This window comes from Chelonoidis abingdonii, chromosome 1, assembly GCF_003597395.2.
Source record: "Chelonoidis abingdonii isolate Lonesome George chromosome 1, CheloAbing_2.0, whole genome shotgun sequence".
In the NCBI taxonomy this organism is placed as follows: Eukaryota; Metazoa; Chordata; order Testudines; family Testudinidae; genus Chelonoidis; species Chelonoidis abingdonii.
Window position 1 is genome coordinate 371,847,478 of NC_133769.1, and position 17,826 is coordinate 371,865,303.

Below are 17,826 nucleotides of genomic sequence, written 5' to 3' on the forward strand. Positions count from 1 at the left end.
TGCTTATGTCTCTATGCGCTTACATGTAATTAACAGCAGTGTTAGACAAGGGCATATGGCTTGCATTACTCCTTGATCAAACTGGATCCCTGAGTTCCTGTTGATTCATTCTTCACACCACCGGAAGTGAAATACTGAAGTTGTTCCCACTACGGGTTTTGACAACCCTGGGTAACAGAGCTCCTGTAGGTTTCCAGCTCTCCCCTTTGTGGCAGAGACCCCTGTGTACTCCAGGCACCGTTGATGGGTTAATAGTATGTGACCATTCTGTTCTTTGTCAAGGTCTGATTCTGCATCACAAGGTGTCTCCCATCTAGCTCCCACTGGATCCAACAGCACCTGCTTGTACCTGGCTTAAGGTAGAATTTTGCTGGAAGGTTATTGTCAGTGTATCATTCAATCCATCTGCGTTGGATTGAAAATTTGATGACAATATCTTTAGGCAGCTACATGCTCTAGCACTGTACAGGAAGACAGGCCCACAGACGTGCACCATTGTAACTAACTGGTTTAGTTAAAGAGATGTAAATCCTTGTGTGGACACTTTTTTATAGCTTAAAACTCTCCCTAATCTTGTTAAACTAAACAGCAATCAAACCGTGTACAAAATCTTTCATGCCAATTTAACTGAATGAGTTTAAAATTGCACCTAACATTGAACCAGTGCAACCCCATGTTTGCACAAGCTCCAAGCTCGACTTTGCACCCAGCGACACTAGAAAATCCAGACTAGGAGCTGGTGAAAGTTTTCCTAGCATGCACAAAGCAACTAGTACATTGCACTTGGATAGTCAGCAAAACTCTGCTCATGGCTCCTTCATTGCAGGCTGAGCTGTGAATGCTGGCATGGTTACTACTGATGGCGAGGAGTAACGTTACCAAAAGCGTTTCTTAAAAAAAAGGCAGGCTATGTCTGGAGGTGTAAATCCCAACTCCTGCAGATGTACCCACACCAGCTCTAACCCAGCTCGCTCATTACAAGTAGAAGCGTAGCGGCCGCAGCGCAAGCCATGGAACAGGCCAGCCTCCCAAAAACACAGCTTGAGGTTCCAAAGGGCTTCAACCTAGCCCCTGCACTATCAGGGCTACCCTGCTGTCTTTAGCATCCATGCTCTATCAGAGTTCAGAGTGACATCTCCAGCTGCATTGTTGACAAACCCACAGACACTAGATGGAGGAGAAAGAATGTCATTGGAGGGGAAGATGGCAAGCGTGCCCTCCATTCTCATCATGTAATCATTTGGTCTTAATCCTTTGGGTGCTTTTTTTGTGCAAAGCTCACCGTCAACGCTAACCCCAGGGTTATGAGTTCAATCCTTGGGGTGGGGGCATTTAGGGATCTGGGGCAAAAATCTGTCTGGAGATTGGTCCTGCTTTGAGCAGGGGGTTGGACTAGATGACCTTCTGAGGTCCCTTCCAACCTTGATATTCTATGAATGTCCATGGGACTCCTGGGATCAGAGGCTCCCAGGTCAGACCTCTGGTATGAACCTTCTTTGTCCTTCCTCCAAAAGGCAGGGCCATGAGAATGGACACATCTATCCCAGGAATATGCAGAGCTCAGCCCTGAGTCTCCCAGCACTCCTGAAGGGCAGCTTTGCTGTAATTGTGAATCCTGCAAAAAGAGACATTAGACACAACAGAATCAGTCCAGCTGAAGGTTGTACTCTTCTCATATGAATTTACTGCTAGAGTGAACAATGGACAAACTGCAGAGAATCCAGTGGAGGGAAACAAAAAATGATTAGTGGGCTTCGACACATGACATATGAGGAGTGGCTGAGCTGAGGAAACTGGGCTTATTTAGTCTGCAGAAGAGAAGAGGGGGGATTTGATAGCTGCTTTCAACTAACTGAAAAGTGGGTCCAAAGAGGATGGAGCTTGGCTGTTCTCAGTGATGGCAGATGACAGAACAAGAGTCATTGGTCTCAAGTTGCAGTGGGGAAGGTCTAGGTTGGATATTAGGAAACACTATTTCACTAGGAGGGTGGTGAAGCTCTGAAATGGGTTACTGGGGGTGGAGTGGCAGAATCTCCTTCCTCAGAGGTATTTAAGGCCTGGCTTGACAAAGCCCTGGCTGGGATGATTTAGTTGTGGGTGATCCTGCTTTCAGCAGTGGGTTTGCCTAGATGAGCCTCCTGAGCTCTCTTCCAGCCCTGATCTTCTATGATTCTAATTCATGCTGGCTTGATAGCCCTGCAGAAAGCTTTGTGGGACCAAGCTACAATCCTTGACACCATTCCAGTAGGCCTCATCTCTAACCAATAGAAGCTGCCTCTAAGTCCTGGGCACACTCCACCCCATCCTCTCTCCTGAGATTCCCTCAAAGTGATTAATTAGCCTCTGTTGTCCCTGCATAATCAGGGCTGAGACATACAAACCCATTTCCCACATGAACAGTAATTCTCACATCACTTTCCATCCCCTCCCCTATTGCAGGTATTCAGGAAGCAATGCGCAATTAGTAAAAACAGCTCGAATGAGGCCTCTCAGCTGGCTGCAGTGGGTCAGATCTCCAGCAGGTGTAAATGGGTATAACTCTAATGGCTCTGCATCCATTTACACAAGCTCAGGATTGAGCCTGATGAGTCTATTTTCAGGCAGGATTTTCGTGGACAGTTCATAGTGCATCTAATGAGAGAAGTGTAGAGAAAAAGAATCACAGCTTTGAACTGCTACACAGCCCTTAATTACCACTAAAAGCCTCTGTAATGAGGGTGGAATAGCTGCAGCACAGGAGCCAGGAATAGGTCATTTGTGACTCACTCTTCATGTGGCATTAGCACAGGACAGGTGAAGAACTAATGGTAACAAAACACCACCTTGTCATGTTCTCATCAGATGGTTAATGATTGTTTTAATGGTTAGTTACAGGGGCAGGAAGCAGCCATGTTGAGGAACAGAACAGACACAACTGGCCCCACCATGGCAGCTTCCAACTGGACCATGCCCCACCCCTCCACCTTCCTCCTCCTCGGCATCCCGGGACTGGAGACAGCGAACGTCTGGATCTCCATCCCCTTCTGCTCCGTCTACATTCTGTCCCTCCTGGGGAACGGCCTCCTCCTGGCTGTTATCAAGACTGAGCCGAGCCTCCACGAGCCCATGTACCTTTTCCTTTCCATGCTGACTCTCGCCGACCTGGTCATATCCACCACCACCCTGCCCAAAACCCTTTGCATTTTCTGGTTCAGGGACCAGGCCATTCACACCAATGCTTGCCTGGCCCAGATTTTTTTGATTCACTCAGTTTCTTGCATGGAGTCTGCGTTTATGCTGGCCATGGCCTTCGATCACGATATCGCTATCTGTAACGCGCTGAGACACTCAGACATCCTCACCAATCAGGTAGTAGCCAAGATAGGCCTGTGCGTTGTGATGAGGGGGGGCATTTTACTGGGTCCACATCCATTCCTGCTGAAGCGGCTCCCATACTGCAGGACCAATGTCATTTCTCACACCTATTGTGAGTTCATGGTGCTGGTGAAACTGGCCTCTGCGGACACGACGGTTATGAGTGCCCATAGTCTGGCTGTAGCATTTCTCACCAGGGGATCAGATTTTATCCTCATTGTCCTGTCCTATATCCTGATCCTGCGGGCTGTTTTCAGCCTCCCCTCCAAGGAGGCACAACACAAGTCCCTCAGCACTTGTAACTCCCACATCTGCGTCATGCTGGTGTTTTACACCCCTGTGATCTTCACCTACTTATCCCATAGCTTCGGCCATGTGGCTTCCCCATGTTCACATCCTTATCTCCAACATTTACCTGCTCTTGCCTCCCATGATGAACCCCATCTTCTACGGGGTGAGAACCCTGGGAATCCGGAAAAGGGTGCTCCACATCTTGAGAATCAAACCAGCCTGAAGCCCACGGGACTGGTCAGCAGCTGGGGAGCAAGATCCATGCAGGCGACATCAGGGCCAGCAGGGCCAGGGGTCCAGATGGCTCAGTCACCGCATAATGTGGAAACCCACAGGAGCAGCGGGGCTAATAAACACGCTTCTCTGGGTCTGCAGTACAACACGGTTTTAATTTTTTCCTGCTCTAGAACATGTTACTCACTGGTCTAGAACATTGTTATCGGTTGTCATTTCCACCCGACTCAGCAAGATCAGAGCCTCATTGTGCAAGAGGCTGTATGACATACAGCTAGAAACCGTCCCTGCCCCATGAGATTCAATCTGGACAGACAAGATGGACCAATCATGGGCAAGGCAAGGTTGTGGTCACCCCACATCACAGGTGATGGATGAGTCCTAGGCAGCCCAAGATGACACAGGGAGTCTAAGACAAAGCCAGCAATTGCTTCAGGGAACCAGCCAACCTCTCTGATTGGGGGTGAGGAAGAAATGTCCTCTGCGAAAAGGTTAACCCCCTTTGCGAGTGTCTTGCACCTGACCTGGTCACTGTCATACAAATGCAAATGGAACAGATAGGAGCCCGGCCCAAGCCAGTGAACCCAGATCTGAGCCCTGTCCAGAACCTTAACCACAAACCAGGCCCTCGATCTACCACATGGCAAACTCATGCTCAGTCAGCTGCATCTCCTCCCATGCACCCTCTCGTGCCCAGCCAACTACATCTCCCCCCTGACCCTCCATGCACCCTCTCACGCCCAGGCAGTTGCCAGTCTCCCCGCTGCCACATACCCTCACAGGTCTAGCCAGCTTCCCCTCTGACCCAGCCACACATACTCTCACATCCAGCTATCTGCCCTATCCTACATGCCACATGCCCCCATAGGCCTAGCCAGCTGCCCCTGTCCCCTCTGCCACCCTCCCTCCCATGCCCAGCCAGCTGCCCCTCTCCCCTCTCAGAATCTTTCCAGGTTCCCAGGCCAGAAAGAACTTCACTGACAGTAGGAGAGGCCTGGGAAGAGGTAGGAAGGGTTATCTCTACAGCAAAAAGCTTTGGGAAGAAGACTATGACTAGGAGTTGGCAGAGACCTAATGACTGGCCATTGAAAATGAATGTGAGTGTGTGCGGGTGTCTCTATGGATTGTGCACAGAGGACTATAGGGCTGGCAACAAGAGGCTTTCCTGGAGGACACTGAGTAGCTCAAAAGTGCAATACAGTTTAGCATTGCATTACAGGATCCACTACTAGTGAGGGGACTATGCCCATCTACTCTCCTTTCTGCCATCCTCTCTTCAGAATGTTTGCTATGCCTTCCCCTCTCAGCCGCACCTCCCTGCTACGGGCCAGGCACCTGCTGGTGACTGTATTCCAGCACCTCCGTCTGTACCTGGATCTTATAGTGCGTCTGGAACCCCCTTGATGCTCCTGTGGGGCAGGAATTGGCCAACCACGATTGCATCTCTGGTGCCCATTCTGCTCACAATGACCAAGCGTGTTGTGATGTTGCATTCCATATGTATTATGAAAATATGCTTATGAATATAAATATGACATAACTGGAATACACTTTATGTGAACTATCTCATGTAACGTGTCTTTAGAAAGGCATTGATTTCATGGATATGATTATTCTATTTGTGCAGAGGAAGTTAGGAATATTGTCTTATGTATCTATATTTTATGTTCAAGACTTTGGGTCAGACTCTTTGCTTACGCTTCAGGATTTTCAATGGGGAAACTAGATAGGGCTTAATTGCCCATTAACAGACAGTAAAGCTTAACTTTCCTGTGGATGTGTGGGCCACAGCATGAAGAATGGAGACTAAGGTCTTGCAGGGAGATGTCACCATGTCACATGATACTGGAATCCATCTTAAACCTTGTACTTTTCCATGAGAAACTGGGGATGTGGTCAAACTGAGACAAAGAACTCCTGCCTTTTGCCAAATCTATATATGGGAGTGAAGCAGGACAAAGGAGGCAGCCAGTTGTGAGGAAATTCCCTGTTTACCATCTAAGATGTCTGCTGGAACTAAGAAAGACTGACCTAGCGGAAGGATTGGGCCCAGAGTAGTAAGGAGTCTAATCTGTGAAAGAAGCTTAATGGAACATCTCTGTGGGTGAAATATTAAATATAACCAGTTTCTTAGTGTACTAAGCTTAACCTTGCATGTTTGTTTTATTTTTGTTAATGACTTACTTTGTTCTGTCTGTTATTACTTCAAACCACTTAAATCCTACTTTTTATACTTAATAAAATCAGTTTTTTATTAATAAGCCCAGTGTAAGTAATTGTTACCTGTGGGGGCAGTTTGTGCATCTCTCTCTTTCAGGGATAAAGAGGGCAAATGCTTATGAATTTACTCTGTACAAGCTTTATAAAAGGTAAGGCAGATTTTTCTGGGGTTTAGACCCCCTTGGGTCTGGGTATGAGAGTGCTGGGGTCAGGTACCTTGCTGAGCTGTTTTCAGTTTAGACATGCAGCTTTGGGGGTGTGGACCAGACCCTGGGTCTCTGTTGTAGCAGGCTAATGTGTTTGGCTCAACAGGACAGGGTTCTGGAGTCCCAGGCAGGCAGGGAAAATGGGCTCAGAGGTAATTTCAGCTCATCAGGTGACAGTCTTAAGGAGGTGTCTGTGACTGAACCCGTTACACATGCGTCTGCCTCTCCCAGCCCCAAACCTCTCAGAGAGGCTGGCCATGCGTCGGTGTCTCTAAACACTGTTTTACACACATAGGGCAGCCATGTGTCTGCATCTCATGGAACCATTCCCCTGACAGGGCCCAGGCATGTGTTTGCGTCTTTTTGCACCATTCTCCTCATAGAGGGGCCGGGTGTATGTCTGTGTCTCTTGGCTCTATTCCCCGGGCATATGTCTGTCTTTCAGCCCTTTTCCCCTCACAAGGACCGGATATGTGCCTGTATCTCTCTGCCCTATTCCACTCTCAGGAGCTGTGGTGTGTCTGTGTCTTTCTGCCCCTTTCATGCGTCTGTTTGCCCCATTTTTCTTACAGAGGGGTAGGACGGGTATCCTGTCTGCATCTCTCTCAGCCCCATTCCCGTTACAGCAGCTAGATGTGTCTGCGTCTGTATAGTGTGTTCCCCTCCCAGTGTCAAGGTGTGTGTCAGTGTTTCTTACTGCAGATCTCCTCATATGGCCCAGACCAGTGCCTAAGTATCTTGGGCCCTTTCCCCTCACAGGAGACCCAGGTGTGTCTGAGTTTGTCGGCTCCATGGGCCAGGTGTGTGTCTGTGTTTCTTGGGCCCAGTCCTCCACCAAGTAGAGCTGCACACGACTTACAGTCCATTATTCATAATACTGTTGCTGTCTATTTCAGGAATAGTGTGTGAATTAAGCTGGGACCTAGTTAGAGATGAGACTATTGTTGTTTCTGTGTTGGATGGTTTGCAGTCTATACATGGTGCTGTGCAGCTCTGTAATGGATACCAGACACTCCTAACTGCAGTGTGTAGGATGAGAGCAGTATTCCTTTGAATTGCTTGTGAGTGCTGTAACAAAGCTCAATGTGTTCTACATTTCAGAAGCCATCAGAAACCAGCCAGTTTATACCTGAGCCTTGAACTTCAGGGTATATTTACTAGACACAGTTATTTGGGATCCACTTGTGACCAGGTGATTTTTTCACGTTATTTTTCTTGTACAATTGCCGAAAGCTGATATAAACCATTCAGAGTGATGGGTTACGGAGATCCACAGAGATCCCCATCTCTATAATCAGATATCAGTGTGAGTGATGGCAGATCATGAATGGATCAGAGGCCATGTGGTGAATGTTTTATACCCCTAGATTAAATTAGACAGGCACATACTGCTCAGACTCATTTCTACTGGAAGATACCGAGCACCCTCTCCCAGATCTGTTTCGTCTGCACTCCATACACAGTAGGGTTTAATATGGGGGGCACCAGCAGGTAGAGATTGGCCACCAGGATGTGAACATGGTGGGGGACATTGTGACCAAAGCGGTGGCTGAGGAACGTGAAGAGTCCAGGGATGTAAAACGCAAGGATGACACACAAGTGAGATGCACAGGTGCTGAAGGCCTTGAGATGGGTGTCCATGTACGAGAGTCTGAGTATAGCCCAGAAGATCTTAGCATAGGACATGGAGATGATAAACAAGTCAATCCTGACCACCATAAAAACCACAAATAGTCCATAAATGATACTGACTGTAGCATCCCCACACACCAGCTTCACCACAGCCATGTGCTCGCATTATGAGTGGGAGATGAGGCAGTGCTGGCAGAAGGGCAACCTGCTGACAAGGAGGGCGAGGGGGCTCACCAGAAGGACTCCATGTGTCAGCACCAGGCTTCCCATTGTCACTATGGCGGGATGGACAGGATGCTGGAGTGCCAGAGAGGGCAGCAGATGGCCACGTAGTGATCCAAGGCCATGGCCATGAGTATGCCTGACTCCACCGATGAGAAGGCATGCACAAAGAACATCTGGATGAGGCAGGTATGGAACCAGAACTCCATGGAGCTCAGCCAGAAGATGCTCAGTATTTTGGGCAGGGTGGATGTGGACAGAACAAGTTCGGTGATGGCCAGCATGGCCAGGAAGAGGTACATGGGCTCATGCAGGCTTCACTCTGTCTTTATAACACAGAGAACAATGACATTTCCCAGCACAGCAATGACATATATGACGCAGAAAGGGAAGGCGATCCAGAACTGGGCCTCCTGCAATCCAGGGATGCTGACCAGGAGGAATGCAGCAGGGTGGGAGCTGTTGCTGGTGTTCAGAGATGACATGACATGCTGTTTTTCTCCTAGCTGAGCTGGGAGAGTTTCCACCCTCTAAACAGGCAGCAAAGAACACATAAGGGCTGATTCAGTTCCTGGGAAACAGGGGTGCAAGTGAATTACTGAACATTGGATCAAGTTCCTCTGTTCAAAATACCAGCTCCAGTCCCAGGACAGCAACTTGCAGAGAATCAATGGAGTTGGACATTGTGGCAGCTGTCTCTTCAAGAAACTGGGTTTTTTTGGTTTATTTGTTTCTTCCCTTTGACATTCGATTCCCTTTCCTCTTCTGGCTTTCTGTGAGAATAGTGCAGTGTTACGGGGAGTAGCGCACTCTGACTTTTTAACTTTATTCTTTGATAATCAGTGCAGCATTCTGCTCTCCCTTTTGATTCGTCCCAGAAAACTAGGGAAAGGAAAGGACAAAAAGACAAATGCATAAACCTGTGTGGAAAAAAAAAGAAAAATTAACATGGGTGTTGGGCTACTAATGAATGTATGAGCCACATTAGCCAAATCTCATTGGAGACACAGGTGCAGTCTTTAGCAAAAGGAGCAAAGAGGATTAAACCTCCAGAAGCCTCAGGAGAAGGGGGCTAGTCAGAGAAGTTCAGATTCAGACCTGGTTACTGAGTTTCACATCAGTGTGGGCTGTAGTCTTTGTCCTGTGGTTTATTGTAGTAGTGGTGAGTGTCTTTTCTTTACAAACTGACTTGTTTTTGTACTGCTGTCATGGCTAGAAGCCCCACCTGAGACTGGGACCCCATCGTGCTAGGGCACTGTCCAGTCCCTGACTTGAAGAGCTTGCAGTTTAAATAGCAAAGACAGACACAAGGTGGGAGGAGAAACAGGCACAGAGCAATGACCTGCCCAAGTTCACAGAGCAGGCTAGTGAAAGAGCCAGGAATAGAGCTTGGGTCTCCAGTCCCATACCCTAGCCCCTAGATCATGCTGCATCTCAACCCAGCTGCTTGTTCATTTTGACAGAGATGGAAAAGACCTTCAGGTGCTGGCACTTAGACATTTGGCTAGTACTATAAGAGGGTTTAAAAAAGAACTGAATAAATTCATGGTGGTTAAGTCCATAAATGGCTATTAGCCACTCGGCTCGGAGCAGGGCGGAGCTCAGGGTCCCAGTGGGAGCCGCACTGCTGGTGTCCGGGACGATGCTTGGATCACTGAGGCTCCGGGATAGGTGCAGAGACTGGTCCTGCTGGGGCCGAGGAGGGAGCCTCAGCCATTCTCATGGGGGCCCCTGCAGAGCCCGGGGCCTGGGGCAAATTGCCCCCCTTGCCTTCCCACCTGGGGCGGCCCTGGAAGCAACTGGCATTGGCCACTGTTATAACGAGTGGCTAGTGGGATCCACAGGATACCTACTGTGACCATTCTGATATTCCTGTCTAGACCCCAGATCTATCCCCCCCCACACACACTCTAACTCACTCACCTCCCAGGACTGAGCTAGAATCCAGGAAGTGACAGGGTCTCTCCACAGAATTAGTAACAAAATAAGAAAATTGTAAACCTCACCAGCATCCCTTAAGTGACCTGCCACAAGATGCCAGAACATGTCAGTATTAGAACTGACTGGGTTTAATATTTGTTTAATTTTCTCTCTTTCATGTACAAACTAGATACAGTGCTCCTGTCTGCTATTTACTAAGTTATCTGCCAAAAACAAAACAAAACTAGAGCTTTCAAGGGCTTAGGTAACCTCTGGAATCACGGTTAAAGTTGCCACTCCAACCAAAATCTGAAACGGCTCCCTTGCAGATGCTGGGGTGGGCGGGAGGGAGGTGGAGCTGATCCAGCGAGTGATGGAGAGGGGAGGAGAGGATCAATATACAGGGGTGAGGCCTTAGGCTGAAGGAGCAGAGCAAGGGGTGAGACTTGACATAAGAGGCAGAGCAAGGGGCAGGGTTTTGGAATCCGGTTACCAGCAATTAGAAAGGTGGCAACCTATGCGTTAATGAGCTGTACACAGACTGATTCCCCAGGTTGTCAGGCTGACACAGCACAGTAGGGCTGGGAAAGGATTTACTGTCTCTCTCACTGTCCAGAAGGTGATTCAGGAAAGAGGGCTCAGCACCATGTCCCCAGCCAGCTCGGCACGGTGGTTGGCCTTAGAGCCAGAGCACCGAGAAAACTTTAGGTCCTTTATGAGTAAAGAGCCAGAGCAGCCTGTCCCAGATCTGTTTGGTCTTGAAACCATAGATGATGGGATGTAGCATGTTGGGCACCAGGATGTTCATGTTGCCCATGAGAACATGGAAATGCAGAGGCACATTCTGGGCCTGAGGATGGAGAAGAGAGCTGGGATGTAAAAGGCTAAGGTGGCAAACAGGTAGAGCTGCAAGTCAAGAAAGTTTTGAGCCGGACGTCCTTTGTGGAGAGGCTGAAGATGGCCCTGAGAATCTGTGTATAGGACAGGGCAATAAAGAACACATTCACACCAGTGATGACGAATGTCAGAGAGAAGCCATAGTAAATATTGACACAGATGTCACCACAGGGCAACTTCACCGTGGACATGTGCTCGCAGTAGGTATAGGGGATGATGTTAGTTCTGTAATAGGGGCACCGCTTCACCAAGAAGAGATTAGGTGGAACGAGTATGTTGCTGCGCAGTACCGCAGCCAGACCTATCTTGGCCACCACGGGGCTTGACAGAGTGGTGGAATATTTCAGGGGATCACAGATGGCTACTGACATGAACAGATAGCTAAGGGTTAATGTCTCTTTCACCTGTAAAGGGTTAACAAACAGGGAACTAAACACCTGACCAGAGGACCAATCAGGAGACAAGATACTTTCAACCCTGTGTGGAGGGAAGTTTTGGGTGTGGGTCCTTTGTTCTGTGTGTGTGTCTTTTCTCGGGGGTATGAGAGGGACCAGACATTACTACAGGCTCTCTAAAGTTCTGTTCAAATAGTAAGTAGAACAGGCAATTTAGGCTTTCTAATTGTTTGTTTTACTCTATTTGCACATGTGGATCTGGCTGGTTAAGTTTTATATGTGTAGTTGCTGGGAATATTTTGATTTGTATTGGTACTGGAGGAAGGGTTTCTTCCTTTGTCTGTAAACTATAGGACCCTGTAATATTTACATCTTGAAGTTACAGAGATAATTCTTTACTTTTTCCTTTCTTTTATTAAAAGATTTCTTTTAGAGAACCTGATTGATCTTTCCTTGTTTCTCTTGTTTTATCCCAGGAGAGTGGGTGTAAACACCAGGACTGGTGGGGGAGGAGGGAAGGGGGAGAGAGAGGCTAATTTCTCTCTGTGCCAGGAATACTGTCTCTCTCAGGGAAAGTCTGGCGCGGGGGGAGAGGGAATGGTTTATTTCTTCTTGTTTTAAGAATCCAAGGGATTTGGGTTCTTGGGGTCCCCAGGGAAGGTTGGGGAGGTCAGAGTGCCCCAAAACACAATATTTTTGGGTGGTGGCAGGCTATCAGATCTAAGCTGGTACTTAAGCTTAGAGGTTTCATGCAGGTACCCAAATTTTGGACGCTAAGGTTCAGATTTGGGAAATATACATTATGACAGCTACATAGCGATCCACAGCCATGTCCAGCAAGATCCCAGATCACATTGCTGAGAAGCAGTGAATGAAGTACATCTGGGTGATGCAGGCACTGAAATTGATCTCCCTGGAATTGAACTAGAAGATGCTCAGCATTTTGGGCAAGATGGACGTAGATAGGGCCAGGTTAGTGACAGCCATCATGCAAAGGAAATAGTACATGGGCGCATGCAGACTCAGCTCTATCTTCACGATGAAGGGGATAGTGAAGTTCCCCAAGATGGCTATGACATAGATCCCACAGAAGAGGATGGAGATCCAGACATGGGATTCCTTCTGGCCAGGAATGCCCAGCATGGTGAGGGTGGAGGGGTTGGTGAACTCACTTGTGTTGGAATCTGACATGGAGGTAGAGGAGAAGGCTTCCAACTCTAAGGCAGAACGGTGTCACCTGCATGTACGGTGCTTTCCCCTGACTTTCTGTTTGTGTCCAAGGTCCAGGGTGATGGTCACAGTACAAATACCTGGATGGAGAGACAATATTAATATGAGGCAGTACATGCACTACTAGAGGATATTCTCATGGGTGAAGGCGATTGGTCAGCCTTCACACATGAAAAATGACATTTCCATAATTCAGAGAAATGAATTATGAACCCCTGACCCTACTAATGCCAATTCCATATTCGGTGATGCTCCCTAGGTCAATAATTCCTATTTGTCTCAGTGTGGGTGGCCTTAATAGACACAATCAGGAAGCATTAGGGTGGATACTGTTTATTGCTCATTGTTCCTTAATGCAGTGAAACCCAGGCTAGAAATTTCATGCTGTATGGAGTTCCTCATTCACCTGGTAGCTCAAAATCTGAGAGTGGAAAAAAATCAAAGCTTTGCCAAGACATATGCCAGAAGAAACATCTCAACTAGAACACACCTCTGGGAAAAGACCTGGCAGCTCAATGGACACACCTGCTCTTTTTAAGCAGTGGCCAAAACAAAGACAATACATAAGGAATGGGATGGAAAATAACCTGCTCTGAATATGTGCTCAGTTTGGGTAGTTCAGTCTTGTCATAAACAGATAGCTAAGGGTTAATGTCTCTTTCACCTGTAAAGGGTTAACAAACAGTGACCTGCAACACCTGACCAGAGGACCAATCAGGAGACAAGATACTTTTAATTCTCGGTGGAGGGAAGCCTTTGTTTGTGTTTTTGGATTTTTGCATTGTTCTCTCTGGGGTCTGAGAGGGACCAGACATAAGCAGATTCCTCCAATCTTTCTAAAGAAATGTCTTCTGTTTTAATTCTAGTAAGTATCAGGATAAAGGCGGCTTCAGTCTTTTTAATTGTTTTCTTTATTTGCAATTGTGTATCTGGCTGGTAGAGTTTTAACGTATATTTGGCTGGAAGTATTTTAAGTTGTATTTCTGCTGGAGGAGGCTTTTCTCCAGTTTCTATAAGCTGAAAGACCCTGTAATATTCCATCTTGAATTTACAGTGATATTTTATTCTCCTTTTTTTTTAAAACATGTTTTCTCTTTATGACCTGATAATTGTTTTCTCCTGGTTAAGGCCAAAGGATTGAGTTGTACTCACCAGGGATTGGTGGTGAGAGAAAGGAGAGAGGGGAAGAGATGAATTTCCTCTGTGTTTTAGATCCTTGGAGCTTTGAATCCTGTCTATCTCTCCAGGATACCCAGGAAGGAAAGCCGGGGGGGGGGGGCAGTGGGAAGAACTGATTTCTTCTGTGTGTGATTCAAGATTTGAAGCACGGTGATTCCTGGCTGTACCAGGGCGGGAAGATCTAGAGAAGAAGGAGGGGGAAGGGAAACTGGTTTATTCCCCTTTGTTTTTGAGGACAATCAAGGGAATTTGGTCTTGGGGTTACCCAGGGAAGTTTTTGGGGAGAACAGATTTGTATCAGGCACTCCAAGTCCTGATTGGTGGGAGCTTATCAGATCTAAGCTAGTAATTAAGCTTAGAGGAATTCATGCTTGTACCCCATTTTTTTGGACTCTAAGGTTCAGATTGGGGAAAGATACCATGACAAGTCTCTATAAAGGATATAGGAGAGAGAAAGAGGTTTTCCAAGGGCTTCTTTACATTATCAGCTGGATCAATGGGCATTGATTGATCCAGCAGGAATCGATTTATCACTCCTAGAAGCAATAAATTGACCACTGAGCACTCTCCCGTCAACTCTGGTACTCCACCAGGGCGAGAGGCACAGGTGGAGTTGACGGGAGAGCATCAACCATCAACTTAGTGCAATGAAGACACTGAGGTAAGTAGATCTAAGTATATCGACTTCAGCTACGTTATTCACATAAGTTGTGTAACTTAGAGCAATCCCCCCAAGCCTAGACAAGACCTAAGATAGGATGTGAGAATAAGGAAGGCTGCCACATGCAGAGAGACTGAAAAGTCTGTGACTCTTTAGTTTAAGGAGAGAGAAAGAAGGGGCCATATGATAGAGGAGAGGAAAATAAACAATGAAACTGATTGTGTTGAAATGGACAGATGATGCTTCAAAAGGCCAAATTCTCAAGAGATAAAAGAAATTTAGGCCAAATTCTCAAGAGATAAAGGAAATTTGATAATGTTGCAGAAAAATGAGTTGTATTTTTTGTTTGGTATTTCCAGTTCATTAGCAATCAATGAGGATGTTATACAGCATCGAATGTTACAGTTATGACCACTGGGTTACAAAGTGACCAATCAACCACACACCTCATTCGGTACCAGAATTATGCAGTCAGGCAGCAACAGAACCAAAAAAAACATAAACAGGGAAGTGGTGAACTGGAGCAGGGGAAGGATTTTACCTCTGCACATGGCATTGGTGAAATTGACTGCATCCAGTGCCGGGCTCTGCTACTACAGAATATACATCTACACATCCATATATTCACACCTTCTCCCGTAGAACAACCTGAAATGCTAGCCATTGTCTTCCTCATCACCATCATCTTCTTCATCTTCACCAACGGACATCATTCTGGCACCTCCCAAGGACGACATCTCTCTCTCCTACCTCCTAGGCTGGGATGCCACTTCTATAATATGTTACACTGACACTGTTCTATTTGATGCATATTCTGTAGGGGATTTTTTCCTCTTTTCCTTATTTGTATTTCTTCATCTTACATCTTTTCCCTATAGGCTGGTGTATTCATGATTTTCACTTATTATGATGTATGTCAATTCATTATCGTAGCTCTTTCATGGTTAGGTATTTGTCCTAATTCAGTGGTTCCCAAACCTGGTTCACGGCTTGTTCAGGGTAAGCCCTGGGAGGCTGGGAAAAGCTTTGTTTACTGGAGCATCCACAAGTACAGCCACTCCCAGTGGCAGGCATGTTTGTTAGACACTGGCTCAGAAGTCACCACCATTACTGAGTCACATTTTCAAAAATATTTGGAGGCCAAGGAGCTGACCATGCATAGCACATGGTTTGTACATCTAGCAGCAGTTAATGGACTGGCAATCCCATCGGTGAGATGCCTTGGAGCAGACATAGAGTACATGGACCAGACACTGACACAAAAATGCATCTTTATCCTGAACGACAAAGCTTGTTAAGGGAGCCACATGAAAGAAGGAGTTGCAGGGATTCTAGCAATGAACATCATTAGAGAGCTGAAGGAGCTACTGTTGCCAGGAGAAGAAACCAGGAGAATGAATAATCACAAGCACTCTAAGAAAAACTCTGTGCTGAGTAGAGCACTGGCTCAAGCGGAGAGACAGAGTCGTCCCCTGAGTTGCACAGGACAGATTGGAAATGTTAAAGTGGCAGAAGATGAAGACAGCAATTCCTCCCTTCATGAACGCTGCTGGTACCAGGGAATACCAATGGATATCGAGTGCTTGTAGAGACTATATGTGGGGCAAGCCTACTTAATGGGCTCCAGTCAGCCAATGTATCAACTAGTGCTATCGAAAGAAGAGCACCAAGAAGCCTTCTAAACTCGACGGGTGCGGGATTCCATCCTCGGAACAGAACTGCAGAGGTGCACCGGCCTGCGGGAGTGGTGCCTCAGGTGAAGGTAACATTTAGAGAGAATGGAATTGAGCTGCGGATGGCAAGGAGGGAGAAGGGAGGATGAGTTACCTTTCCTGCCACCTAGAGCCTGAGAGTGTGTGTCCACCACCAGAGCAGCTGTCTAACCCAACGTACTCTGCAGCAGAGCCAGGGCCTGGGACATTCAAGTGACAGACCGTGCACTGCCCTGGCACTCCACAGACGGCTGTATGTAGTGTGCCCGTGCTGCAGAGCAGAGTGATGTGTTTTACTTTTCTCTTTCCTGTTTTTTCGTTATTTTTTTTAATTGATAGTTTAATAAATTGTATTTGCCTGAACTATATGTAATGAACAGTGAGTCCTGGAATTGATCAGAACAGAGAGAGCACCCTGTTGTGGGACACCCTAGCCCCTGTCCTAAGTGACCACAACAAGATTGGGGTTTGATCCCCCCATGAATCCTGGGTGCAGCCTTGTTGGGGTTATGAGGACTCTTCTGCTTACATAGTGAAATTCACACCATCCCTTTTGTCAGTCAGAGGGGTGTTTTTTTCACACCCTTGATCGACAAAACTTTAACAGACAAAAGTGCCAGTGCAGAAAAATCCTTAGTTGCATGATAGTAAAGGGCCTCAAGTGCTGCACTGTTTAAGAAGATAGCTATTTTCTGATGGTCTTTCTCACTAAACCTGGTTGCTAGCATATCTCAAAACTCTGCCTGAATCTCTTCCTAGAGTCTGCTGCATTGCCCGAGTGTTTCAATTCCTTTGGGCTGTTCCATTGTTCAATCTCCGGAATGGCTCCTTCTTTCCTTCGTGACAACCCTCTTTTCTCTGCCCTCTCCTCTGGTCTCTCCTCTGCTCCTGCAGGCTGTCTTCAGAATTCATAAGAAGGAGGCAAAATCTGCACCCGAAGAAGGAAGTCCCGAAATCCACACCTCATAGGAGCGGGGAGGTCTCAAACTCCAGCTAGTTCTGAAAACCTCAGGTTCACCTTGAGAGGATGGCGAAGGCTCCAGATCCCTCTTCCAGCCTTTCCTCTGAATCCCACCCAATGAACATTCTCTGCCAAAGCAGGAGTCCATTTCACTCTTGGTGGGATGGAGAGACTGTGGTTACAGCAGGGAAGTCAGGACTCCTGTGTTCTCCCTGTCATCCTGCTATTCATTCTGAATGTGACCTTGGCCCATTCATGTTTCCCTGAACCTCAGTTTACCTATCTGTATAATGGGATATGTTCATAGGGACTTTTGTTTGATAAGTGTTTTGAAGATCCTTCAGTGAAAGGTGTTGCACAGTATGATGATAGTTACTGATGAGAATTACTGATCCCTGAGAGACAACCCTGTGTGCCTGCAGAAAGTGTTTGTATCTCCCCTCAGGCATCTGTCTCCAGATCTGCCTGTCTACTCTCATTCCAGTCTTCCTGGATATTTACAGGATTCAGACCCTATGGAGATCTAGCATTATCCCTAATTTTCTTATTAATCAATTATAGTTTTGAAATGTACACCAATACACAGAGCAGCCAATTCCTCTCTGACTCAGGGGAGAGCCCAAGAGTTCTCATCTCCCTTTGGGAAAGTCCCTTAATTACTGTTTACTCCGAAAGCTGGATAAAGAGCACAGAAGTGCAGACAGGTTTGTCT

At 46.9% G+C, this 17,826-nt stretch overlaps 2 pseudogenes; one reads left to right on the forward strand and one right to left on the reverse strand.

Annotated features, from left to right (window-relative positions):
• The first annotated feature begins 2,857 nt into the window (after positions 1-2,857).
• Positions 2,858-3,868, forward strand: LOC116822467 (olfactory receptor 52K2-like; annotated as a pseudogene).
• Positions 3,869-7,709: 3,841 nt separating this feature from the next.
• LOC116822466 (olfactory receptor 52R1-like) lies at positions 7,710-8,644 on the reverse strand (annotated as a pseudogene).
• Positions 8,645-17,826: the final 9,182 nt, after the last annotated feature.